This window comes from Saimiri boliviensis, chromosome 4, assembly GCF_048565385.1.
Source record: "Saimiri boliviensis isolate mSaiBol1 chromosome 4, mSaiBol1.pri, whole genome shotgun sequence".
Classification (NCBI taxonomy): Eukaryota; Metazoa; Chordata; class Mammalia; order Primates; family Cebidae; genus Saimiri; species Saimiri boliviensis.
In genome coordinates, this window is record NC_133452.1 from 129,740,090 (window position 1) to 129,767,703 (window position 27,614).

The 27,614-nt window shown below is 37.2% G+C and overlaps 1 non-coding gene and 1 pseudogene across 1 annotated transcript; both read left to right on the plus strand.

Annotated features, from left to right (window-relative positions):
• The first annotated feature begins 1,980 nt into the window (after positions 1-1,980).
• LOC101050734 (putative homeobox protein NANOG2) overlaps positions 1,981-27,614 on the plus strand; it is a 32,618-nt pseudogene continuing 6,984 nt past the window's right edge.
• LOC120363424 (U6 spliceosomal RNA) lies at positions 27,041-27,143 on the plus strand. Its single transcript, XR_005578977.1, has one exon. It is a non-coding gene; the product is annotated as a U6 spliceosomal RNA (small nuclear RNA).

Sequence of the window (27,614 nt, forward strand, 5' to 3'; positions counted from 1 at the left end):
AGAAATCATGAATGATGTCATATTTGAATAGAGTAAGACTTTAATAGCTGAATATGGTCAAGAAGGTCATTTAGGTTTATGAAAATAAACCGACTCAGAATTTTAGAGCAGAAACAGATATTAAAGTTCCCTTAGTCCAAAGCTGAGTTTCCAGGAGAAGATCAAGTTATTTTATGTCTGAACAAGTAATCTTTCAATCTCACATTTTGCTGTTAAATCTTAAATGCAGATTAATAATGAGACTTGAAGAGTCACTAAATCCTGGCATAAGCCTCCAGGCTATGACTAAGGAGTAATAATAATACAAAGTAACACATGCTTGGGCTTGGAAGAGAAAGTATCTAGAGTATCTGTCAAAACCTCCTCTCCTATGCACCCTATAATCCTTCTGGTATCCTTTAATCCATCTCAACTCCAGTACTGGTATTCATTCTCTCTGATTCAAAGAATTTATCTTTGTGGTAGTACCATAGTCTTCGGGTAGAGAGAGCTGATGAAATTTAACTTCTGATTATCTTGGGAAGCTGAGCTAAGTCAGTAATGAATATGTGCTTTAAAATTTTTGCCTATTTGAACACTCAGAACCTGCTGTTAGCCTTTTTAAAATCTCAGAAGTTTTAGACTGAATAATATAAAGTAAAAGCATCATAATATTCACTAGGGAGAAAAAAATAATTGATTTTTTAACTTAGACTTGAAAAAGTCAATAGCGTATGTTCAAAGGAAGATTAGTGAATTGCTACAGTCACAGCTCTGTAACACTGGACTTGAACGTCTACTGATAATGAGTATTACATTTAGCTTAGCGCTATGTCTACAGACCTCAACAGTTTCATGGTGCTGCCAGATAAAAATATTTTGATTTGCCTTTCAATTTGCCACACTTACTAGAGTAAAATGCTATAACACTCCTTGTAGATAAAGGATGCTAACGTTTTCAGGGTTTAAGCTAAAGGATTAGGAGGATTAAGCTAAGGATTAGGAAGAAAAATTGTTATGATTCTCTGTCCTGTATGGGTAAACAATAAGCTTTAGCTTTTTTCTAACATGTGCTTTGGATAGAGACAATAAAAAGTTAAATCAGTAAGTATATCAAGGGCAACCCTTTGTGTCCATTGTGCTATCAGGAACCATGGACATTGGGAAAGAAGACAAAGATATTGTCCCTGCATTCAGGAGATGCACACACTTGTTGGATAGTAAGATATGTATATTTCTGTATCTACACAGTATTAGATCCACAGTGGGAGAGAGGAATATGGAAGCAAAATATTAGACAGGATGTGTTAGTAGATTCAACTATCTGTGCTGTAGACATTAAAAAGGGGAAAGCTAACTTTAGGCAGGAGTTAGTCACAGAAGGCTTCATGGTGGAGGGGGAGCCTTCAGACAAAAGTGGAATTTCTGAAGTTATATTAGAAAAGGGAAAGTGTTCCGGGGAGAAAATGGCACAAGCAAAGACAATAAAATAGTTCCTTCTTTATTAATCCATTCGGCAACCATTTAATGAGCACTTAGTTCATATGAGGACCAGTAACCAGTATCTTCAAAGATGAACTGAAAGATGAAATCATGCTTCCTATTTTTATGGGAATGGCTTAGGAGGAACTTCGATCTTATAACCCAGTACATATTCTATAATCAGCTTTTGATGAGTATTTATTAAAAGAATGAGGCTTGTCCTACTTTCCCAATGCATCTTCTTTCTTTAATATAATATGGTCTATCCAGCTGACTCTCATCTTTCTGTCTTTCATGAGACTGTTTCCTACCTGCTGCTCTCACTACCCACAGTTATCACCAGCATCAGCAGTTCACTGGGAGCACTACCAGAAACCCAGCAGGGATGTGTGGGTTAATAAAATCACCTGGAAGCAAGAGTTACCCGAGGACAGGCTAAAGAGTGATAATAGCTTGGAGCAGCCAAACTGAACTGTCACCAGGCAGCTGAGACACCAAATCCTGGAAGAAAACAGGGACATGACCTGCCAGCTGCTGGCAGCTGAAGGAAAATGTGGACAAATAGATCATACTCCACTCCCTGCCCTGAACCCTGAAGAGTTTCAGGTTCACATTCATTCTAAATGCAAGGCCAGCTCCAGGGAATGTTGTGAAATGGGTTCTTGGTCACCAATGCCATAGTAACCTCTTTTTTGCTTTCCCTTTAGAGGCTCTTTTACTGTCCAATTGTGTATTTTTCTTTTTCTTTCTTTCCTTTTTTTTTTTTTTTGAGACGGGGCTTTGCTCTGTTGTCCAGGGAGGAGTGCAGTGGTTCAATCATGGTTCACAGCATCCTTGACCAGGCTCAGGCAGTCCTCCCACCTCAGCCTCCTGAGAAGCTACGACCAGAGGCACAAGCCACCATGCCTGAGTAATTAAGTAAACTTTTTTTGGTAGATATGGGGTCTCACTATGTTATCCAAGCTTGTCTTGGACTCCTGGCTGAAGCGATCCTCCCACCTCAGCTTCCCAAAGTCCGGGGACCGTAGGCATGAGCCACAGAGCCTGGTCTCAATTGTCTGTTTCTTTAGACCCTCCATGAACTTTCCAAAGCTTTGTCTCCAAGGTAGATAGGCCTTTTCTTTGCCCACGCAGAGGCAGCTGATCATTTCTGGAGAAAATAATGCAATTGGAAAGGTTAGTTTATGCCGTGATCTGAATGTTTGTGTCCCCCAATTTGAATTTGAATGCTGAGATCCTGAGCCACAGGATGATAGAATTAAGAGATGGGGCCTTTAGAAGATGATTAGGTTGTGAGGGTAAAGCCATCATGAATGAGATTTATGCCCTTATAAAAGAGGCCTCAGTGAGTTCCTTTACCCCTTGTGCCATGTGAAGACACAGGAAGAAGACAGCTGTGTGTGAACAGGGAAGCAGGCTCTCACCAGACACCAAATCTGCTGACAGCTTGATCTTGTGCTTCCAACCTTCTGAACTGTGAGTAACAAATATTGGTTTCTTGAGCCATCAGTCTATGGTGCTTCTGTTATAGCAGCCCAAATGGACTTAGCTGCCTTGTATCCATCAAAACCCTCTGCTACAACAGAAAAACAGAAGTCAGCTTTCTTCCCACCATGAAATTTAAACATATCTGCATACACATTCACTGTGTTAGTCCATTTTGTACGAGTATAATAGCACAAACTTAAAAAGAACAGAACTGATAAAGAATAGAAATTTATTTCTTACAGTTCTGAAGGTGGAGAAGTCCAAGATCAATGCATCAGCATCTGGTGAGGGCTGCTCTTGGCTTCCATGATGGCATTTTGAACACTGTGTCATCCAAAGAACAGAAACACTGTGTCCTCACATGGCAGAAGACAGAAGGGACAGAGGACCAAACTCCTTCATAAAGGGCTTTTATAACAACATTAATCCATTCATGAAGGCAGAGCCCTCATGACTTAAATATCCGCAAAGGCCCTAACTCCCAACACTGTTTCATTGGGAGGATTAAGTGTGAGCATTCAAATTATTCTAAAACACTCATTTATAAAGCCTTCTGTTTTACTTAGTAAAGATAAAGGTGAAATCTTCAAGTCAATGGTGGGAAGATAGAGTTATTTTATAAATGATTTTGGGAAGCCAGGTAGCCATCTAAAAATAAAACTGAAATTGTCTTAACACCTCCCACTTGCACCAGGAACAGTTCTAATTGAATCAAAGATTTCAGGGTAAGTAATGAAACTGTAAATCAATTCTAAGATATCTCAAGAGAATTCTTTCAGAGTTGGAAAAGCCTCTCTATGACACAAAACTCAAGAACCATGGACAAAAAGATTTATAATTTTGACAGTATAAAAATCAAGCTTTTCTACAAGTCCAAGTTACCATAAATGAATTGCAAAGGTAAATGACAAACTAGGAAAATATATATGCAAGATATATTGAAAGCAAAGGGCTACTTTTCCTAATATAAAGAAAGCATGTATAAAGTGTTAAAAAAAATCAACAACTCAATTTTTTTAAATGCTTAACAATCCTCCCAATGGCTCTTAGCCAATAAAACATATTTAATCTTGCTCATAGCTAAAGAATTAAAATTGAAACAATGCTGAGCTACCATTTTCACTTGCGAAATTAGGAAAGATCATAAATTTGACAATTTTCTGTGTTGATGAGGTTGTGGGGAAAGAGGCATTTTCATATTGCTGATGGGAATGTAATGGGTACAACTTCTGTGAAGAGGAATTTAGCACTATTTACCAAAATCGCAACTACTCATACCCTCTGATCCAGAAAATTCTACATCTAGAAATTTATCTTATAGATTACATGTACACACACTTCCAAAATATGCAAATTTATTCATTGCAGTTTATAAATGAAAAATATTAGACATAAACATCTCTATCCATAAGAGATAAATCAATGACACACCCACACAAAGAAGTAGGACCCTGCTCCTCCTCCACACAGCCTGGAAATGTTAGCTTCCCTTTTCACTGAGTCCTAGACTTTCTTCCATTTCTACTCTTGTTGGTCTCCTCCATTGTCAGGGCTTTAAATATCTTCACAGAAAATACCTCATTCCAGAAACCTTATAGTCATCTTTGTTACCTTCCTATCCCTCATTCTCTTCACTGAATGCTATTAATCTACCTCAAAATTACATTTTAATAGTAAAACAGCTATATTGATGTATAACTGAAATAAACTGTACATAATTAGAGTACATGATTTGATAAGCTTTGACACAAGTGTGCATCCAAAACTACCACCATAATCAAGATAATAAACACCTCCATCACCCCCAAAAGTTTCCTAATTCTCCTTTGCAAGTCCTCTGCCAACCCCTCTCTACTTCCCAAACTCCCATCCCCAGGCAACCACTGATATGGTTTCCATCATGATAGCTTAGTGTATATTTTCTACAATTTTATATAAATCGAATCATATAATATAAACTCTTCTTTTCATTCTTCTTTCACTTGCCATAATTATTTTCAGATTCCTCTATGCTTTTGTACATTATTAGTTCATTCCTGACTGAGTAGTAGTCCATTGTATGGAAATATAATAATTTATTTAAATTCACCTATTGATAAATATTTGAATTTCTTTTGTGTTTTGGCTATTATCAAACTGGTATGGATGCAAATATATATTTAATCCATCCAGTTTCCTCCATTTGAAAAAATTCTATGCTTCTTCCTCCCTTTTTTTTAATGCCTTTGCTAATTGACCACCATCTCTGAGTAAGGGTTTCCTGACTGATCTTCTACTTTCTCCTCTTCATCCTAACACACAACTATGGCTATCATTTTTTTAAAAAAACATAATGCTAGTTCTTTCTTGCTTAAAGTTCTTCAATAACCACCACTTCCTCCACCTCGCCCCAGCCCAATACTGTAAGCATGTAATCCAAACTTCATAGCCTAAAATGCCTTTTCTATCATCTGGCCTCCCTCACTTGACCTAGCACTGCTGTCATTCATGCCTATACTTCTTGACCCACATAATAATTCTCTCATTGTTTCCAAAGCTCCATTCTTTTTTCTACCTCAAGTATCTTTCACATGCTGTTCCTTCTTGGAATTCTCTTTCTCACTTCATCTACTGTCTTGCAACTTCTCCCATTCCTTAAGTTTCTGAGAAATCAATAATGAATTACAATCAGCTATCCAAATTTTCTGCCAATGTTGAAGATGTAAGAGATGAGTTGACTCCTTCAAGAAGTGGAGCAAGGAGGCTGCTTTAAGGGAGAAACAAATGAGCAAAGCCAAAAACTATGAACCCATGGTGATGATATCCAAAGCCCTGAGAGGCCAGTCCAGGGGATCATCAATCTTTTCATAGCTAAATACCACAAAAGCAACCAAAAGTAAAATATGTATGACACAAAACCACGGAGTTGATAAAAGACAGCCTTGAGCAAACATTAAAATATGAAATGGAAAGAAGGTGAAAATTAGTTGGCAGATGACTACTAATATGGAATGTAGACAAAGGTGATATAAAAGTAATGGGTATTCTTAAATTTTAAAAAGCAAATAGTAAAAGAAAAGGTATTAAAAGATTTAATAACAAAAAGAGAATACAAAGCACTAGAAAAAGTTTCTCTGGAAAATCTGATAAAGAATATTTAATGCTTACATATACCCTGAAATAAACTAGGGTTTAAGGACATCCATGCAGAAAAAGAAACGCTCGTCTAAGTGCAAGGGCTGGGAGGGAGATGCAGATGGGCCTAACCTCCAACACTTGGCCAGCTGCATTCAATGCCAGAAGACAATGGAGTTCCGCTTACAAAGTTCTGAGGAAAAGAAAGGATAATTTTGTGTCCAAGTAATTGTACTTGAAACATAAAGGCAGGAAACAGAATTTAAAATAAACAATAATTCATGAAATTTAGTGGTCATGAATTATTTTTGAAAAAGCCCCAACAGCAAAACCCAGCAAGCCAAGAGTTAAGTGAAAAATTAAAAACCTGGAAATGGAAGTTTGATCATTAAACCCATTCAGTGGCGCAAAGGAAAAGCAATGCTGAGAATTATAGTTACAGAACAGAACAAATTTATGAATCTCGATAATGAAAAAATAATAATACATTTAACAGAAATACAGTGTTGTAGGGGTAGGTTAGAAAGATGGTGTCATGGTTCTTATCTTCAGTGCAGGCAGATCCATAGTTATACTGCTTAAATGGAAGCATTTTGGTGATTTTTTTTTTTAGTAAAAAAAATCTTTTGAAATTTTAGATTTATCTTCTAGGAAAATAAAATTGTTTGATGTGAAGAAACTTATTAATCTGAGATTGAGCAATTCTACCAATTTCATTAGCTTTCCTCCAGTTTAGTTCAAGTAAAGACAAATTTAATGCTTTGTGTTTTAAAAAAGCATTTAGACTAGGTCCCGTTTTTGTAGAATTATGTCTGTGTGTGAATGTGGGTATATACATAGAGAGATTACTAGGAACTAGGATGATGTTGCCAAATAATCTTTATGTTGATTATTTCTGGGCAGTTGATAGTGGGGATTTTGCTTGTTCGTTTTTTTGTTTTTCTTTTTTAAAATTTATTCTATATATTCTTCTGTAGCACTTTTTTGTGATAAGCATATATCAGCTTTGTAAAACCAATACTTTTTGAATGGGTCCCTGACTTCTGAGCTATTGCAGGGTATGGCTGAGGAGAGGAAAGTTGACCAGAAGGCTCCCTAATAATGGGTCTCATACTCATAAAGACCATAAACTTAGATTTTTATGTTCTTTCCAAATGAGTTCACACATGCTGTAACTGAAATATACTAATGGGATTAAACACTTAAAATTATAGGGCATTTTCTTCTTCTTAAAATTATACCTGGAACTTCAAGATATCCATTCTTCTTGAGAAGCCCTGCATATATTATTCAAAATTAAGTAATACTGATTTAATACATTGGGAAGGATATGGCTTACAGGAGGGATCCTAGAGGCTTCCTTCCCCTTCCTAGATCATGCCCAGTTTAGAACCTCCTACCAGGCAAGCACTATGCAGCCCCGACACTTCCACCTACAGCTGTAAACATTGAACAAATGGCAACTAATCATTATTCACCAATTCTGGAAGTAGCCCTAGTCATCCAACACACAGATGTCTTTGGCTTATGATACTCATAGATTATTACTTGCTTATATTTGGTTCTACTTTAGTCTGCCTTCTCTCTGACCTGATAATTCAGTTCCTAATCTCACTACTGAGTCTAGCAAGTACTGCTTTTCTCACAACTAGATTTATAATTAGATTATCTATTTGTATTTGGCAACCTGAACTCACATCATTACCTGTGAGTTTCAGTTCCCACCTCTCCCCTGCCTCACTGCTTCTTAACATCTGGCTTGCTGCTAACCATATCTCATTCACCTGTAGTCGTATGGTACTGGAAAATAAACCAAGAAAACAGTACAACTCACTTGCTCATTAAAACTTCTGTGGCAGATATAGGTGAAGGGGAGGGAGGCAGCAAATCACACTGCCACATGTGTACCTATGCAACTATCTTGCATGTTCTTCAAATGTACCCCAAAACCTAAAATGCAATAAAAAAATACAAACCTAAATGTAAATAACACTTTAATGTTAGTAGATAAGGAGAATATTTTATGATATCAAGGGAGGGGAGGTCTTTTGAAATAAGACTCAGAGAAGTACAAGTTATAAATAAATGGAGTCAATTGGACCACATAAAAAACAAAAGTCCGTATGACAAAGGAGACCGTAAGTAAATTGATATGTCAAGTTCGAGGCAGAAAATATCATAGTTGCCACACATGTAGTTAATTACTAATACTTTACTAGTTAATTACCAGTAAAGAAAAACTGCAAATTAATAAGAAAACACAACCCAATTGAAAAATAGATAATCTCGTCAGAGTTTATCACAGGACCCTGAATGGTTAATAAACAATATATGTATAAGGTCGTTAATCATCATGGATATGAAAATTAGAAGAATATTGAGGAGCTATCTGTTACTTATCAGCCTGGCAAAAGAATGTAAAAAGTCTGACAGTGTTAGTGTTGATCAGTATGTGGGAAAATGAGAACCCGTATGTTGCTGGTAGGAGTTAGTCTCCAAAAACAGTTTGGCAATATCTTATGATTGGTTAGTAAGTTTTTGTATTCCATGGGCATATTTGACAGTCTGGTGAATGAAGCCTGTGCACTTCTTTGCAGAAAATTTTTTAAATACATAAAATATGTAGGATTATAAAAGATAGCCATACTGAAATATTATCAAAATACAAAAATATGATATACTAATATTTTTATGAAGAGTTTATAACAATCTAGTGACAGGTCTGATAACCATCACAGTTTCAAAATGGTGATGAACATGAACTATATCTTGAGCTATCAGCAATAAATAGAATGGAATAGGAAAATACCTGCGATTTCTGTGGTTTACCAAGTCACAGCTACTGCTAATTCTGTTTTCTTTGTTTTTTTGGTTTTTTTGCCACCACTTAACGATTGAAATGTTACATTTTAGAGACTTACATAAATGAGGATATTCTTCCCCTTTTCAAGTTTATCAGCTCCTTGAGTTAGAATCATAGAACTTAAAGATGCCAGTTTAAGAACCCTTTTAGAGTGATTTTTACTCTTGAACAATGCTAATGAGAAATCTTATGTGACTGTTATTAAGAGAAATGGAAAAATGTAATATATTAGTGTGTTGGGGTGCTCTGCAGCAATGGAATTAAATGACTTACTTATAAGCATCAATGTGCAGAGGATTCTAAAAAATATGAATTAAAAGTTTTTGATAGGATATTGAGAAAGAATATTATGCAAATTAAAGACATATGTAACATTCTATTGTATAGTTTGTGACTTTATGTACCCATTTATGTGTGTGTCTTTACACACAAAAAGATTTTGGAAAAATGATATTTCTAGTTTACTCAGTGGAAGAGAGGAGAGTAAGATGGGATAAAGGACTTTGGATGCACCTGTAGTATTTTAATTATGTTAAGAAATAAACAGATTGCAACCAAACAAACAAAAACTTCTGTGGCAATGAAGGGTAAAAAAGATTCATAAGAGTGTTGAGAAATTCTGGCTGGACCAATATCCAGAATGATGAAATTGAGCTCCTCGTGGAAAGACAGTCCAGTCCTGGAACTCATGGGCTCTCACGCCCCCTGAGATGTGGTAGAAATAGTCTTGAACTTGGAGTTAGAAGACCTTGATTCAAATCCTATCTCTGTGCTAGTAGAACTGCCCTCCAAGTGAAATGAAAGGATGCTAAACAGTAACTCGAATCCTCACAAAGAAATAAAAAGCGCCGATAAGGGTAACTACATGGGTGACTTATAAAAGGTAGCATAAATGTGTGTTTTCTTGTAACTTTTCATCTTCTGATTTAAGACAACTGCATAGAGCAGTATTTACACAACTATTGATAGGTTTATAACATATAAAGATGTAATTGGGCAATAATGACATACTGGACTAGGGAGGAAAATGAGTAATAATGGGATCAAAAAAGAGAGAGAAAACAAATAAATAAAATTAAATCCAAGCTTTACAAATTATGAGTTGTGTAGCCTTGCGAAATTTTTTATGCAACTTGAGTCTCAACGTTCTGCATACATAAGGTATAATATTTATCTTATCGTTAAGATGACATTTATTTTATAAGAGAATTAAGTAAAAACAGTGTTTCAGAAATATTTTGTACAATGATTTGCACAGGCACTCAATCGATGCTGGAACTACTGGGTGGTTCAGTATACTATTTTCTCTACTTTTCTGCACATTACAATTTTTATAGTAAAACAATTTAATTCCAGCTTCCTTCCTTTTATGATCTTCTCTTCCCTGACACTGGAAGGCTCAGTCTATGATTTTATGAACAAACATGAAGGATGATGACTTAATGCTAAATAACTAAATGGATAGTTTCCACAAGGATTTTCTAAGGGGATACAAATAGATGACACAGGAATTAGGAAGTTATCAACTCCATTTTGGACAAAGATATATCATACAATCTTGAGATGCAAACATCCAGATTAACACTGTAAAAGAAAAATAAATCTTGGGCCCCCCAAATCACTAAGCTAAAGGGAAAAGTCAAGCTGGGAACTGCTTAGGGCAAATCTGCCTTTATTCTCTTCAAAGCCACCCCTCCACTCACTGAGATAAATGCATATCTGATTGCCTTCTTTGGGAAAGGCTAATCGGAAACTCCAAAGAATGAAACCATTTGTCTCTTGTCTACCGATGACCTGAAAGCCTCTTCCCCTCTTCGAGTCTTCCTGCCTTTGCTTCAAGTTGTCCTGCCTTTCCAAACCAAACCGGTGCTCATCTTGCATATATTGATTGATCTATGCTCTGACCACCATGGGCACATATAGTCAGAACTGCCTGAGGCCATGTCACAGGTGCGTGTCCTCAACCTTGACAAAATAAACTTTCTAAATTAACTGAAACCTGTATTAAATTTTCAGGGTTCATGTTTAGGTAATCATGAAAGGATGCTGAGTGGAGGTGCACCTGACCTTTGACAAATCTCCTATGGGTGCTTGGTACTAACATGAGCTAACTTTATGGCTCAGACTGATAGGACAATTTGCTGAGGTCTTGGAGCACCCCCTCCAGAATATCCCTGATCTCCAAAAATTTGGTTGAGATCTAAAGTTTATTTTGCTGTAGCACTCCCTTTTTTGGAGTTTTGCTTGCTTCCAACAAGGAAGGCAACTTTTCCTGCTTCCATAACAATGGAAGGCAGGTAACTCCTTCATGGAGTTTGATCTCACTTCCAACAGGAAAGATGAGTATTCTTTTTTCCTGCCTGTAGGATGGTAGAGAGAGTCTACAGCCTAAGACCCATCACTAGATAAATAGCTGACTTGGGGTTTTATCTTGACTAAAGTTAACAACCAGCTGGTCTTAATTGTTCTTAGCATTAGAGTGCTCAGTAATCATACAAGTCGTGCAATGTTTGTTCTGCTTAACTGTTTTTTGTTATTGTTATTATTTGTTTCTGTTTTTGTTGTTGTTTTGGTCTTTTTGCCATTGTGTTCAACCAACTCTATCTGACTTAATAAGATCCAAAAGAAAGTTCTAAATTGTGGGGAACAAGGTCTCTCAAATGGTTAAATTCTCATCCTCCCAAAAAAAGTGGTGTGGTGGAGAAAAATGACCAGAAAGAGAGAGAGAGAGAGAGAGAGAGAGAGAGAAAAGATTTTTGATTTTGACTACTAAAGGGGCATTATTTACATAATAATGCCACCTTTTTGCTAGTCAGGCCAAACTGAAAGAGCAATAGCTGTACTTCTGAACTAGCAACAATTTTTCTGAGCTGAAATATGTTAACGAGATTTTAAAACTTTTTAAAAAGATGTCAGCTTAAGTAAAAGCTAACATTCAAGATATATGTGTATATGTGTGCATGTGTGTGTTCATATTTAAAAGGCCTTCATGTTTTTGTCTTTTCTCTCTCTCCTAGGACCTTGTCCTTTTTGTGTGTGAGCAAAAGTTTTTTTCTTCTCGGTTGACTGAATTCTGTTTTCTTTAATAACTTTTGCTGTCTCTCCTTTCTCTTGCACCCTCTGCTGCATGAGAGACCTAAAATAGTTTATAGCAGCCTGAGGATCCTTTAAGAAAATGGAAACAATGCCAAACTCCCTTTTGGGGGAAAAACCTGTTTTTTCTTGTGGAACCCCAAAAGTGTAGATAAACAAGTTCATCTCAGCTTTTAAACTGCTTGTTTTGAATTGTGTCCCCTGATTTATTGAGTTAACAGTTATTGCAACAGAGGCTACTCTTCTGTTTTTACAGAAGAGTGTAGTTTAGACACTTAGAAATGTCTTTGTTTAAAAAAGAATTTTATTTAAGAGTACTATAAAAACATCACATGCTCTAGCCTCATAACTCTCCCTTTTTGGAGACCCATGATTCAGTGTGGACTCTGCCCAGAGCTCAGAGATCCAGTTAAAAGATAGCTAGTCAGGAGAGAGATCCAAGATGGCCAAATAGGAACAGCTCTGGATTGCAGTTCCCAGCGAAAACACAGAGGGTGAGTGATCACCACATTTCCAAACTAATTTTTACAGCCCACAGACAGGAGATTCCCAGGTGGAAAAGCGCCACAAGTCTCCAACACGGCTCTTTCAGCTGGCGTAGCAGGTCTCCACACAAAAACTCACACAAATCTGGGTGCTGTTTGAACTGGTGATTGGAACGCCTGGGAGACAGAGTTGCCCATTCAACTGAAAAAATGGGAACTGAAACAGGAAGCCAGGGGATCTGGCTTGACCGGTCCCACCCCCACAAAGACCAGCAATCTGAAACACTCTAGATTCAGAGTTTCACAGCAAGCACAGCTGAACCCTGGGCGGTCCAGCTCTGTGGGAGGAAGGGCATCCACCATTACCAAGGCAGTCCACCAGTACCAAGGCAGTCCACCATTACTGAGGCAGTCTGCCATTACAGAGACAGTCGACCATTACCAAGGCAGACTGCCATTACCAAGGCAGTTCTGACTATACCCCTATAAACAAAACTGCAAGGAAGTTCACACAGCAGCAGGGCAGAGCCCACAGCAGCTCAGCAACACCTCTGCAGGCAGACTGTGACTAGGCTACCTCCTTGCTGGGCAGGGCATCTCTGAAAAAGGCTGCAGCATGACAGGAACTTATAAATAAAACTCCACCTTTCTGGTACAGAGCACCTGGGAAAAAAAAGGAGGTTATGAGTTCCACTGCAGCAGACTTAAGCATACCTGCCCAGCAGCTCTGAATGGAACAACAGAGCTCACAGCTCAGCACCTGAGCTCCTATAAGGGACAGACTGTTTCCTCAAGCAGCTCCTCAACTCCTGTATATCCAAGGAGACACCTCATAAAGGAGAGCTCAGGCTGACATCTGGCAGGTATCCTTCTGGGACAAAGACAGCAGAAGAAGAAAGTGGCAGCAACCCTTACTGTTCTGCAGCCACTGCAGGTGATCCCCAGACAAGCAGGGTCTGGAGTGTACCTCCGGCAGTCCTACAGCAGAGGCACCTGACTGTAAGAAGGAAAACTAAGAAACAGAAAGAAATAACTTCATCATCAACAAACAGGACATCCACTCAGACCCCATCTGAAAGTCACCAACTACAAAGACCACAGGTAGATAAATCCACAAAGAAGGGAAGAAACCAGTGCAAAAAGGATGAAAACACCTGAAACCAGAATGCTTCTCCTCCTCCAAGGTATCACAATTCCTCACCAGCAAGGGAACAAGGCTGGATTGGAGAATGAGTCTGATGAATTGACAGAAACAGGATTCAGAAGGTGGGTAATAACAAACTTCCCTGAGCTAAAAGAACATGTTCTAACCCAATGCAAAGAAACTAAGAACGCTGAAAAAATGTTTGACAAAATGCTAACAAGAATAAACAGCTTAGAGAGGAATATAAATGAATTGATGGAGCTGAAAAACACAACATGAGAACTTCATGAAGCATACACAAGTTTCAATAGCCAAACTGACCAAGCAGAAGAAAGGATATCAGAGACTGAAGATCAACTCAATGACATAAAATGAGAAGGCAAGATTAGAAAAAAAAGAATAAAAAGAAATGAAAAAAGCCTCCAAGAAATATGAGATACGTGAAAAGACCTAATCTACATTTGATAGATGTACCTAAATGTGACAGAGAGAATTAATCCAAGCTAGAAAACACTCTTCAGGATATTATCCATATTATCCAGGAGAACTTCCCCAACCTAGCAAGGCAGGCCACCAATCAAGTCCAAGAAATACAGAGAACACCGCAGAGCTATTCCTCAGGAAGAGCAACCCCAAGGCGCATAATTGTCAGATTCACCAGGGGAGAAATGAAGGAAAAAATGCTTCATTTTTTGGGATGGAGGAAGATCTACCAAGCAGATGGAGAGAAAAAAAAGCAGGAGTTGCAATTCTAATCTCTGATAAAATAGACTTTAAACCAAGAAAGATCAAAAGAGACAAAGAAGGGCATTACTTAATGGCAAAAGGATCAATGCAACAATAAGAGCTAATGATTCTGAATATATACACACCCAATACAGGAGCACCCAGATACATAAAGCAAGTTCTTAATGACCTACAAAGAGACTTAGACTCCCACACAATAACAGTGGGAGACTTTAACACTCCACTGTCAATATTAGACAGATCAATGAGACAGAAAATTAACAAGGATATCCAAGACTTGAACTTAGACCTGGACCAAGCAAACCTAATAGACATTTACAGATCTCTCTACCTCAAATCCACAGAATACACATTCTTCTCAGCACCACATCACACCTACCCTAAAATTGACCACATAATTGGAAGTAAATCATTCCTCAGCAAATGCAAAAGAATGGAAATCATAACAAACAGTCTCTCAGACCACAGTGCAATCAAGTTAGAACTCAGAATTCAGAAACGAACTCAGAACCACACAACTTCGTGGAAAATGAACAACTGGCTCTTGAATGTTGACTGGATAAACAGTGAAATGAAGGCAGAAATAAAGATGTACTTCTAAACCAACAAGAATGAAGACACAACATACCAGAATCTCTGGGACACATTTAAAGCCATGTCTAAAGGAAAATTTATAGCAACAAATGCCCACATGAGAAGCAAGGAAAGATCTAAAATCGGCACCCTATCATCAAAATTGAAAGCACTAGAGGAGCAAGATCAAAAACTCAAAAGCTAGCAGAAGACAAGAAATAACTGAGATCAAGCAGAACTGAAGGAGATAGAGACACACACACACACACACAAAAAAAAAAAAATCCTTCAAAAAATCAATAAATTCAGGAGCTGGTTTTTTGAAAAGATCAACAAAATAGACCACTAGCCAGATTAATAAAAAAGAAAACGGAGAAGAATCAAATAGATGCAGTAAAAAATGATAAAGGGGATATCACCACTGACTCCACAGAAATACAAACCACCATCAGAGATTACTACAAACAACTCTATGCACATAAACCAGTAAACCTGGAAGAAATGGACACAGGTAGGGGAGCATCACACCCTGAGGTTTATGGCGGGTGGTTACTAAGCGAGGGACAGCAGGGGTAGGGAGTTGAGGAGGGATAACATGGCAAAATTGTCAGATATAGGTGATGGGGATGAAGGCAGCAAACCACATTGCCATGTATGTACCTATGCAACAATCCTGCATGTTCTTCACATGTACCCCAGAACCTAAAATACAATTTTATACATATATATATATACATATATATATAATAAAAAATAAAAGATAGGTAGTTCCTATCTAAATAAAATTGGTCTCCTTATACAATCCTATGATAGATTATTATAATTTTATGTTTGATTTGGCATTCATCTTTAATCTCCCTCTAGCACACCAGACTTTTTCTTTCCCATGCTCTTTGATGTACATTTTACTATCTGATTTTCACCTGAGTTGTTTCCTTAAATAGGGAAACATAATGCTATTTAGCTGACAACTGCCTAAGGTTGTAAAACAGGTTATCAAGAATCTGAAAGTCTAAGATTTAAAAAAGAAGGTCTTCATGAATCTATAAGATGTACTTCTATCAGCATGCCTAATACATCTATAAGTTTGCTGTGTACACAGTATTTCACTACTAAAAATATATAAAAGAGGTCTAAGTAATTGGATTAAAAAAAATAAGTGCTTACATCAGATACTAAAAGAAGACTAGTCAAATGGTTTTTCAAGTTCATGTGACTTGCGTAAAATCTTTCATAAATAAGCTGGATTTAAATTATTGGTAAAATGATATTAGAAACCTCTTAAGAATTTGCCAGCATACATTTTTGTTTATATTTACTAATTAAGCAATTTCATACTTATCCCTGCCAAATACTATAAGTTGTTAAAATTTGGCATAGGGGTTACAAAACTGTAAACCTAACCCAAGACAGAATAATCTCTGCTTGTGTAATCTTTAATGAATAGACATTGATACTGGTTTAATGAAAAAAGCTACATCTTAAATTGAGTAACATTACCATAACTTCGAATTCTGTGGCTTTAGGCAATTTAGTCCACAGGCAATAAGAAGGTTTGCTTTGGGACAGGACTGCTATCATTTTTGTTTCAAAGCTAAAATAAGTTTACACTAAGTTCCTCCCAAAGTTAGTTTAGCCTATTCTCAGGGATGAACAAGGACAGCTTAGAGGTTAGAAGCAAGATGGAGTAAGTTAGGGCACATCTTTTTTTACTATATCAGTTATAATTTTGCAGCGGCAGTTTCATAACCTTAAATGATGACTATCACAGTTTTTATAAATAATCTAGGTAAACTATTAAAATAATTAGGTAAATATAATGGGATAAATACTCTTAGACAAACTTGTCATAATTTAGAATCTAAAGTTAAATTAAATAATAGATATTTAATTATTTGGACATTTTTCTATAAAAATACACTGTAGGAAAACATTCTTGCTAAAAAAATGTGTCCTTTAAAAAAGGTGAAACAAGATAGAAAGTTACAATAATCAAGAGGGTTCTTTTTTTAAGAAAGCTTAAAGAGAAATAATTTCATATGAGAAAAAATCTTGTACGGCAAATTTATTCCTAGAGTAAAATGACTGGTTGTTTAAGAAGGAGAGTTGTTCAGGACAAACCAGAAAGCCCAAACATGTCATGAACAGTTATTGTAAGTCACAATAAGAGGCTGTATTTAAAAGAAAAAAACCATACATTTTATATGATGAAGTTGTCACATTATTATTAAGTTTTGGTATGCTTAGGGAAAAAAAACTGAGATAGAAAAAAATTTAATTAAAGTTATTACATCCATACATCTTTTTGTATGTGCTTTTCAAGTACTTGTGACATTGAGTTATAGGGCTTTGACTCCTGGGTCTATAAAGGACACCAAGTCATGCTAAATTATAAGCACTGACAGCAATTAAAGCCCCATCTTCAGGACTAGTAGAAGTTGCATATTAAAATAAAATGCATTCCTGAAACACAGGACCAGAAATTAAAGCTATTCAACTCCTCAAAGCCCAGGAACTATCATGGGAGAAGTAGGTACGTGAGACTGTAAGGACTGACTTTGAAAGATAACTTCAGTTTCTCTAAAAAGTAATCATTAATGTCAGAGGTGGACAAATACAAGAACAGCATATAGGCCCAGGTGTCAGATTAACAAGGTTTTCTTGAAGCATTAACTAACTCCTGAATAAAGGTTATAAAGGTTATGAAAAGCTTATGAAAGTTAGATCTTATGGTCAAGATTAAAATTTTATAGTTTATAAAAGTTTGAAAAACAAATTTAACCATGTTCATGCTGTTTTTATTAGGGTTTATTGTTTGTAAAATTAAGTCTCTTCTCTCAAAGAATAAAGGTTTTCATCTTTTTTTTTTGAAATCCTTGAGTTATCACTTTGGTCAAATGAATGACTTATTTTACAATGACCTGTGATATCAAGTGTTTTAAATCTTTGATGTTTGACAACTTTTCTAAAATCAAATTATAAATTATGTCTTTCCCTGATCTAATTAATCCTTTAAGATATTAGTTTTCCTAAAGTCCAAAAATGGCATAATTTGGCTTATTTTGTATAAAAACTAAACAAGAAACATTGCCAAACATGAAATGGTGTTTGGTTTTCTTTAGGTTGTGTTTATATAAATATGTTACTGGTGTGTGTTCCAAAATCATGAGAAACCCCTATAATTCTGATATGACTTCGTGTACATTATCAGTAATAATTATAATTGTTACGTTAAATTATTGTGTGCCACAAAGGTACCAAATTTCCTTGTCAATTGCATCTTTGACTGTGGGTACCCTAAAGCTTTTTGTCATCCATAAACAATTTTTGTCTTATTTTGGTCCTCCTTAGAAGGTGGTTTTTATAATCAGCTATAGAACTCTAACAGATGTTCCTGAATGGAGGTTTTTGATAACTTTGGATATTGTGAAACTTTCAGGACTCTCATGGAAAGCTGAAATATTCATGAATATCAAGTGTTCCCAAAGTGCTGGGGTTAAAAGTGTGAGGCACCGTGCCCAACCTAGTAAGGTACTTCTAATAAAGAGAATACAAGAAAAGTGATGAGATGCCACTTCTGAGATTAAGTCATACACCCTTGTGACTTCTGTCTTGCTGATACTCCCTCACCAGCCCCTGTCTCTGCTCTTGCTCACTTGCTTGCTCTGATAAGGCAGGCGTCTGTGCTATGAGCTGCCCTATGGAGAGGCCCACAAGGCAAAGAACTGTGTGAAGCCTCCTGCCAACAGCCATGAGTGTGAATTGGAAATGGACCCATTTCCAATTGAGCCTGGAGATGGCTACAGCTCTGTTGACACCTTGAGGGCAGCCTCATAAGACAGGCTAACCCACAGCACCCAGATAAGCTGCTCCAGATTTCTAACCCACAGAAACTGTGAGACAATAAATGTTGTATAAGCTGCTGAATTTCAGTGATTTCTTTACACAGCAGTAGTCAACTATATATATGGTCTGTCCCTGACCAGTGTTATTGCCCCAGTTCTTGTCACAAAACAAATTTTTTTAAAGCATCAAGAGGGGGTCATCAGGCTTTCATTGGTCACAAAGGATTTATGAACTGGAGTTTTTAAAATGTTATGCATACTAATAAAAATCACTGAGAAAAATAAATTTCTACATTGACATCTTTCTTTAGCTGAACCATCATGAGGTCATCTGCATTTTCTGGGACAGTCCCAATTTCAAATCTTTTCCTACAATTTTCCCTGAGTAAGCCTGTACTTGCTCAAATCACATATCCTGAATTTTAGTTTGGAAACTATGGATCCCTATAACTCCGAATTACTCTTGAACTTGGCTTATATCACTGGTGAGCATGATCTATCAAGCCATCCATAAATTATTTACTGAGCCTCTTTTACAGCTCCAGAACTCTGCTATGACAGATGCTGAGACAGTCCAACAAAGGAATAGACTCTTACAGAGAGTTTTGCACTATTTGGGGAGACTGTACAAACATACGTGAAGGTTTGGAGCAATCACTGAATTGGCTGCTAGATGCAAGAGATAAGTCAGTAGTTCAGAAAGGAAAGACTCCTTGGGAACTACAGGATCTGAGGAAAGCTCACGGAGGAGAAAGATTTGAGATGGGACAAAGAGTTAGCTTTATTCTTGCTGTTCAGAGTGAGAGAAAAATTAGTGTAAAGTCAAAGAGATAAGATTGAGCATAAAATAGGTATTTGGAGATAAGAAGAAGCACAAATAGGGACAAAGTGAAACAACAGATCAAGAGAAGAGAACACATATTGAGGTGTATACCAAAAGCAGGTTGAATGAATATGAAGAATGTTCCTGGTTCATTGTTGACAATCTGATCATTGTAAGAAAAGTAATCACTCATTCCTGCCTACTGCATGCCATGCACTATATTAAGAACTTTGTTTATATCATCTTATTTACTCATTATAAGCAAGATTCTTATTATGTGCCCTTTACAGACAAGAACACTGAGGAATCAGAGAGGTAAAATATCTTACCCAAGGTCACAAGCTAGTATGTGGCAGAGACAGGATTTAAATCCAGGTCTGATTGACACCAAAGCCTAAGCTTCTAGCCATGACATCATGTGATGTCAGGTATAGAAAACAGTCAGCTTGGACATACTGTCATGAGGATCATGAGGACCAAAGAAAAACTTAATTCTGAAACTATTTTGTAAACTCTCCATAGATAGGTGCTGGCATCCACCTGACTACTTCATCTGCTAGTTAATGTGAGTGGTTAGAAATGCAGCAAAATTGCACAGCATAGAAGGCATATACTCTTCCGTTCTTGGCTATGCTATTAAACTCGCTGTGGGACTCCTGCAAACCATGGTTACTCTGGTTCCTCTATGTAGTCTTTAAGGTCACTTTCGTATTTATTTGTTTTGCATGCAAGATGCATACTTCTAGTGACTACACCAAAAATCTCCTAACACAGTGGTGGGTTATTGCATTAGTCCATTCTTACATTGCTGTAAGGAAATACCTAAGGCTGGGTAATTTGTACAGAAAAGAGATTTTATTTTGGCTCATGGTTCTGCAGGCTGTACAGAAAGCATGGTGCTGGCATCTACTTCTAGGGGCCTCAGGAAGCTTCCAATCATGATGGAAGGTGAAGGGGAAGCAAGCACATCACATGGAGAGAGAGGGAGCAAGAAAGGGAGAGGAGGGAGGTGCCAAGTTCTTTTTAACAACCAAATCTCTCATGAATTCACAGTAAGGATTCACTCATCACCAAGGGAATGGTGCTAAGCCATTCATGAGGGACCTACCCCCATGATCCAAACCCTTCCACCATGCCACACCTCCAACACTGGGGTTAACACTTCAACATGATATTTGGAGAAGACAAACTTTCAAACCATATCAGTTATGTTGATTTAAAACATCTTCTTTTAAGGATGAGTTCATGTCCTTTGCAGGGACATGGATAAATCCGGAAACCATCATTCTCAGCAAACTGACACAAGAACAGAAAACCAAACACCGCATGTTCTCACTCATAAGTGGGTGTTGAACAATGAGAACACATGGACACAGGGAAGGGAGCATCACATACTGGGGTCTGTTGTGGGGTGGGGGGCTAGGGGAGGAATAGCAGGGGGTGGGGAGATTGAGGAGGGATAATATTAGGATAAATACCTCCTAATGTACGTGATGGGGGTATGGAGGCGGCAAACCACCATGGCATGTGTGTACCTATGTTACAATCCTGCAAGGTCTGCGCATGTACCCCAGAACTTAAAGTAAAATTTTTTTAAAAATCTTTTTTTGAAGCTCTGAGCTACTGATCCTATAGCCTACTAAATTTATGTATTTTTCTCCCTAAATCTAGTAATAAATCCAAGTGGTTAGCTTGCTTTAAAAAGCATGTGTGATCAATTACCACTTAATACTGTGCTGTTTACTTTGGGCCCAAGAAGTTCAAGCCTTCAAGGGAAAATGGAAGCTCTAATTTATTTTGCAAAGAAGGTAGGATACAAAAGATGTATCAATGCTTAAGAAGTGGCATGGAGCCCAGACCTCATTTGGTGGTGTTCAAAACAATTCTATGAAAAAAAAAATGTTTCTCACTCTTTCCAGAGACTTTGGTATTCTTCTATTCCAAGGAAAACAAAGTTTTTCCATAGCTTGTATACTATGTCTTAACTAATTGAACATATTTTCACATTGGAAAATGTGTGCCATCTTAGAAAGTATGTGAATATTTTGAATATCCTGAAATATTTTGAAATCAGATAGTGCATTAGAAAATATGTCCACATGTTTGCACATTAGAAAATATGTCCTTATTTTGTTTTTCCCTAATTGGCTTACTGAACTCAACTTCACATAACCCTCTGAGCAATATTCTCCAAATTTTACTGTTGCATTTAATTCATTTCTGTGACAATATAAACTGCTTCCCTCCATGCATTAAATGGAAATCTCTTTTTGTTATTCTCATCCACTATACTTATTTCTGGGATGTTAGTCCTCATAAAGGCTCTTTCTTATTACAGATGATGACAAACATAAATTGCCTTTTAATCTAAAGAGTGAGCCTTCCCACATACCAACACCCATGTTATACGAATCTGGAATGGAGCCCGAATTTCATTCTTTTCCAGAATTTGGGATTTCATTCCTTGCTGCATTCTTTTACTCCAGAATTTGGAGTCTCATCAGAATAGTACTGAAAAAAGCTATTAAGTCAGAGACTGAAGGGTTGGGGATGTTATCCTATTTGCAAGTTTACAGGTGAGCCTACTACATGCAGTTTTATGTGTGTATATATATATATATATATATATATATATATATATATATATATATATATATGTGTGTGTGTGTACTGACAGAATGAAAGAGCTTTGCATCAGAGACAAAGATTATTTACTCATCACAACAAAACCAGCAGCCAGAGCAATATCATGTGTCAGTTCCCAAAGCCCTAATCCCCACATGGTGTCACAATGAGGACCAGATGTTACCTGAGGCAGGTACTGGAGTATAGCACAGGAGAGACTTGCAAAATGAGGGAAAACTGATTTATGTAGGGCTGCTGGTAACCTGCCCCTCCTTCCCTCCAGAGAGAGAAGGCATATTTACTGTGGAATCTAAGCAATTCTATCCCAGAAGAGGAGGAGGATTTAGTATCCTGGAATGCCTCTAAGAAGGGAAACATTTCTATACTTTATTATCTCTAGCGTCCAAGGCCTTTTGCTCTGCAAACGTCTTTGAACAGATAGTCCAAAACATGGAGGAATTCCATGGAGAATTGCCTTCTACCCCAGACAGGACTAGGAACAAAAAGAATGCAAGTGCTTCCAGAAAGCAATTTATCAGAAACAAATATCAAAATGTTCAGGCCTCCCTCCCAGACCAGCCCATACCTGAACACTTTGGGTGCCAGTCTGAGCTTTTAGGGAGAAGTTGAATCCTGAAACCTGCTGGATGATCAACTGACAGCCAGAAAAGACTTGGCAGAGAGAGGGGGAACATCTAAATACAAAATCGGTAGGACAGAAATCAGCACATTCAAAGTGTTTCAGAAGAAATGATTTTAGAAAAATTTCTGAGGCTGATCTGAATAAATCATTGCTTTCTTGTCATTATGCATGTAGCACTGGGCACAAGCCAACAAGAAGTCATTTAAGGTGTTGATCAATTTAGACAATGTCTCTGGAGTTTGCTCTGAGAGTCCTCAGGTTAAGCCAAAGAAGAAATTACTTTGGAGTGGAAGACAATTTATCCTGTGATGTCCATGTCCACAGACTACACAGTCTGGCTCTTTATTATAAAGGCAGACCATGCTGCCAGGTAAAGCTCATATCAACAGTCCCATGACTGTGATCCATTAAGGCACTTCATTCATGTTATTTCCATTTCTCAGTATGGAAAGTCAGGTCGGAAATGAGGTAGGCAGTAGTTGACAACCCAGGGTACCCAGCGATGGACTGCTTGAAAACACTAAAGTGGCTCCTGGGCAAGAATAGCTTTGAAACTGGGTTGTGCTCTCAGCAACAAACCACTGAGTGTTCCTGAAAAACTGAAAGCGTCTTGACTGGAAAAGAGGCATTAGCTCTTTTTTCTTGTTCAGGTACTCTCCTCTGGCATTCACTAGCTGGCCAGGCAAACAGGCAAGATATAGCCTCTTTGGACATTCATTAGCTGAGAAAAATGGCCCTTCAGACTTCTTGTGATATTTTGGGAATGTTAAGCTGAATGAAATTTGAGGTCACCTAACAGGTTAATGGTTCAAATTATTAAATGGGCGATGCTAATCTTCCTTCCCATAAGAACGATGTCAGTCATTTGACTATTAAAAATGGGGAAGCTGGGAATGAAAAGTTGAGATGGGCAAAACTGTGGGCAGCTTGCATGCTCCTTAAACTAAAGTTCATGTTCTGACTAAGATGAAGAAGGTATAGAGGGATTTTCTCTCTCTAGACAGAAGTTATATATATAACATGTATATACGCACACATACGTATGTGATATATACAAAGTCGTTCCTTTGATTTTAGAATATTATATGCTACAAATTAAGTTTTAATTGCTAGGTTTATTATCTACTTCTCTTGCAGATAAAGTATGCCTTGCATACTATGATTAAATTCTTTCTGCAAGCCATCTGTTAATGGATTCATTTGCATATCTTTGCTCAATAAAAACTGTATTCACAATCATCTCAAGCTTGTAACTGTTTAAAAATATTGCCTAAAAAGGACAGGAAATCAACCTGAAGGCGCTTCCAATGGCCAAAGCTAGAACAATTTAATAATAAAATAAATCATATAATGTTAGATTATAATGCAAAGTTCAAAATAAGTATCCACGAGACCATATTGATGTAAGTAAATGATTGAATGAGTAAATAAATGGAGAAGAGACAAATATTTCTTACAGAAGGATTCCAAATATCTATAGGAGGTTAACTTTCTCCTTCCTTTGAAAGGAAAAACATCAGACAAACTCAGATAGAGAAACATTCTGTAGGATACCCAGTCAGAACAACTCAAAACTGTCAAGGTCATGAAAAACAAAAAAAAGACTTAGGAACTCTCAAACACATAATGCAATATGTGATACACTGGTTGGATCTTGGAACAGAAAGAAGACATTAATGGAAAAACTGAGGAAATAAAAATAAAGTCTGAAGCCTAGTTCATAGAAATGTATCAGTATTTCTCAGTCCTGGTAAATTACAAATGGTGGTATAAGATATGAACAGTGGCTGGGAGAGTATATAGGAATCCTTTGCAACTTTTTTGTGAATCTAAAATTGTTATAAAATAAAAAGTTACTTTTAAAAAAGAATATTGCTTAGACACCATATTATTTACATTCAAATTTCCCATGGACATTGTTTCCTGAGATTTGGGACAAAGTTAAAAATGCTACCAACAATGATTTCAAGTCCTTACTGCTCCCTATTTCCATGTGTGTTGAAATGATTAACTCTTAGGAAATATTTTTTTGACTAAAACAAAGGTCTTCCCATGTAGGCTCTGGTGATCGTCTCAACCAAATGAAACCAGAGCTTCCACAAGCTGGACAATCTAACATAAAGAACACACCATGAATGAGAGGTTATTCCACTCCAGGAAATAAAATTCCACCAACAGGAATGGTATTCACACAGGCATCACTGAATATAATTTAAGAAAAGGAAATCCTGTCCCTGTTGAAATAGAATTCCGAAACTCCAGAAGTTATAGCTAAGAAGTGAAAAATCTAGATAGGAAATTTCCCCCAAAAAAGGGACTTTTAGTATCTCTGTGTGGTAGACAGGATTCTAACATGACACTGAAATGACACTTAACCTTTGTTATCCACCCCACCCTTGGAGTGTCATGGGTAGAACCTGAGAATATAATGAGAGGAAATATTGCTCCTTTGATTAGGTTCTGTTAGAGAGCAGTTGACTTACTGTTCTAATTATGGTTCCAAAAATAGTATTCACTCTCTTAACCAGTTTAGAGTGTACAGTTCAGTAGTGTTAAATATATACACATTGTTACGCAGCAGATCTCCAGAACTTTTTCATCCTGCAATACTGAAGCTTTATACCCATTTGAACAATAACTTTTCATTCCTCTCTCCTCCGGCCCCTGGCAACCACCATTCTACTTTCTGTCTCTATGAATATGAATACTTTCAATACCTGCTATAAATGTTTATCTTTTCGTGACTGGCTTATTTCTGTTAGAATAATGTTCTTAAGGTTCACAATGTTGTAGCATGTGATAAAATTTCCTTCCCTTTTAAGACTCATTATATGTATTTACAAAATTATATTTTTCCATTTTTCTATCAATAGATACTGGGTTGCTTCCACCTCTTGGATATTGTGAATAATGTTGCTATGAACGTGGATGGGTGTGCAAATATCTTTTTGAGACTGTGCTTTCAATTATTTTGGCTATATACCCAGAAGTAGGATTGGTGGATCATATGGTAGTTCTATCTGTAATTTTTTGAGGAGCTGTCACACTGTCTTCTAGAGCACTTGCACCATCTTAAAGTCCTACCAACAATGCACAAGGATTCCAGTTTGTCCACGTCCTTGCTAACATTTGTTATTTGTGTGCTTTTTTAAAAATAGTAGCCATCCTAATGAGTGTGAGGTGATATTGTGGTTTGTGGTTTGTATTTCTCTACTGATTAGCAATGTTGAGCATCTTTTCATATGCTTATTGACCAATTATGTATCATCTTTAGAGAAGTATCTATTCAAGTTCTTTGCCCGCTTTTTATTTGGGTTGTTTTTTATGTTGTTAAGTGTTAGAAATTCTTTATATATTCTGGATATTAATCCTTTACAAATATATGATTAGCAAATATCTCTCCCATTCCATACATCTTTTCAATCCGTTGTGTCTGTTGATGCAAAGAAGTTTTTAAGCTTGATATATTCCCATTTATCTGTATATGGTTTTGTTGTCTGTGCTTTCAATGTCATATCCAAGAAATCATTGCCAAATCCAATGTCATGAAAGTTTTCCTCTATGCTTTATTCTAGGAGTTCTATAGTTTTTAATCTGTTTTGAGGTAATTTTTGTGTATGCTGCAAAATAAGCATCCAGATTTATCCTTCTGCATGTGGACATCCAGTTTTCCCAGCACCATTTGTTAAAGAAACTGTCCTTTCTCCCACTGAGTGTCTTGGCACCCCTGTTGAAGATCATTTGGCTGCATATGTGAGGGTTTGTTTCTGAGCTGTCTATTCTCTTCCACCGATCTTTTTGGGCACAGTTAACTTTAAGAAAGGAAGACTATTGCCAGGCATGGTGGCTCACGCCTGTAATCCCAGCACTTTGGGAGGCTGAGGTGAGAGGATCACGAGGTCAGGAGTTCAAGACCAGCCTGGCCAAAATGGTGACACCCCGTCTCTACTAAAAATGCAAAAATTAGGTGGGCATGGTGACGGGAGCAGCTACTCAGGAGCCTGAGGCAGGAGAATCACTTGAACACAGGAGGCAGAGGTTGCAGTGAGCTGCAATTGCACCACGGCACTCCAGTCGGACCGACGGAGCGAGACTTCATCTCAAAACAAAACAAAACAAAACAAAACAAGTCTCTTGTGCTCACTTCAGCAGCACATATACTAAAATTGGAACTATACACAGATTAGCATGGTCCCTGTACAGGATGACACACAAATTCATGAAGCGTTCCATATTTAAAAAAGAAAGAGAAAAGGACAACTATCTATGTGTACCTATCTTAATCATGTTAGCCACTTAAGAGCAGTTTGTTTTCTTTAGCTGGTCACAGAAGAAAAAACAGAGATTTTAAGTATGAGCAAAATTTGATAAAGGCATGTTGCTGAAATGGAGGGACCACATGGCTAGGATCTGAGAGCACCCTCTAGCAGTTGGGAGTGTCCCCAGACTACAGCTGACAGCAGCAAGAAAATGTGTTCTCCCAGCAATCTAAGTGAGCTTAGAAGCGGTTCTTTCTCTAATTAAACCTCCTGAGGATGACACAGTTATACAACATCTTAATTTAAGCTTTGTGAGACCCTGAGCAGAGGACCCAGTTAAAACCAGACTCGTGACACAAAAACTGTGAGATAATAAATCTATGTTATTTTGGGTTGCTAAGTTTGTGGTATTTGCTACACAGCAATAGAAAGCGAACACACCCTCGTAATA